Source organism: Nerophis ophidion, linkage group LG17 (assembly GCF_033978795.1).
Source record: "Nerophis ophidion isolate RoL-2023_Sa linkage group LG17, RoL_Noph_v1.0, whole genome shotgun sequence".
NCBI classification, from domain to species: domain Eukaryota; kingdom Metazoa; phylum Chordata; class Actinopteri; order Syngnathiformes; family Syngnathidae; genus Nerophis; species Nerophis ophidion.
The window spans coordinates 51,409,567-51,411,426 of record NC_084627.1 but is presented as its reverse complement, the minus strand read 5'-3'; positions in this window follow the sequence as shown (position 1 = coordinate 51,411,426).

Genomic DNA, 1,860 nt, shown 5'->3' with positions numbered 1-1,860 from the left:
TGTATTAGTGCCCAAGACATGGGTAACTTACACATGTGTGATGGTATGGGGTGTATTAGTGCCCAAGACATGGGTAACTTACACATGTGTGATGGTATGGGGGTGTATTAGTGCCCAAGACATGGGTAACTTACACATGTGTGATGGTATGGGGGTGTATTAGTGCCCAAGACATGGGTAACTTACACATGTGTGATGGTATGGGGGTGTATTAGTGCCCAAGACATGGGTAACTTACACATGTGTGATGGTATGGGGGTGTATTAGTGCCCAAGACATGGGTAACTTACACATGTGTGATGGTATGGGGGTGTATTAGTGCCCAAGACATGGGTAACTTACACATGTGTGATGGTATGGGGGTGTATTAGTGGCCAAGACATGGGTAACTTACACATGTGTGATGGTATGGGGGTGTATTAGTGCCCAAGACATGGGTAACTTACACATGTGTGATGGTATGGGGGTGTATTAGTGCCCAAGACATGGGTAACTTACACATGTGTGATGGTATGGGGGTGTATTAGTGCCCAAGACATGGGTAACTTACACATGTGTGATGGTATGGGGGTGTATTAGTGCCCAAGACATGGGTAACTTACACATGTGTGATGGTATGGGGGTGTATTAGTGGCCAAGACATGGGTAACTTACACATGTGTGATGGTATGGGGGTGTATTAGTGCCCAAGACATGGGTAACTTACACATGTGTGATGGTATGGGGTGTATTAGTGCCCAAGACATGGGTAACTTACACATGTGTGATGGTATGGGGGTGTATTAGTGCCCAAGACATGGGTAACTTACACATGTGTGATGGTATGGGGGTGTATTAGTGCCCAAGACATGGGTAACTTACACATGTGTGATGGTATGGGGGTGTATTAGTGCCCAAGACATGGGTAACTTACACATGTGTGATGGTATGGGGGTGTATTAGTGGCCAAGGCATGGGTAACTTACACATCTGTGAAGGCACCATTAATGCTGAAAGGTACATACAGGTTTTGGAACAACATATGCTGCCATCTAAGCGCCGTTTTTTTCATGGACGCCCCTGCTTATTTCAGCAAGACGATGCCAAGCCACTTTCAGCACGTGTTACAACAGCGTGGCTTTGTAAAAAAAAGAGTGCTGGTACTTTCCTGGCCCGCCTGCAGTCCAGAAATGTCTCCCATGGAAAATGTGTGGCGCATTATGAAGCGTAAAATAGGACAGCGGAGACCCCGGACTGTTGAAGGACTGAAGCTCTACATAAAACAAGAATGGGAAAGAATTCCACTTTCAAAGCTTCAACAATTAGTTTCCTCAGTTCCCAAACGTTTATTGAGTGTTGTTAAAAGAAAAGGTGATGTAACACAGTGGTGAACATGCCCTTTCCCAACTACTTTGGCACATCTTGCAGCCATGAAATTCTAAGTTAATTATTATTTGCAAAAAAAAATAAGGTTAATGAGTTTGAACATCAAATATGTTGTCTTTGTAGCATATTCAACTGAATATGGCTTGAAAAGGATTTGCAAATCATTGTATTCTGTTTATATTTACATCTAACACCATTTCCCAACTCATATGGAAACAGGGTTAGTATATAATGTGTGTAAGAACAGTTTCTAGTTTGCTATACAATGTTGGAGTGAACAACTGCAATCCACAAACAACTAGTTTTATATTTTCATTTATTTGTATATATTTGAACCTCTTTTATAAACAGTAGAGATTGACACGTTCATCTTCTCATTAGAAAGTCTTTGATACATAAATTGCCCCAGTTGCCATCCAGAGGCCACGCCCCCCCCCCCCCCCCCCCCCCCCCACATCTGACAATCAGTTACCTACATCCTTGCAAGCTGTGCAC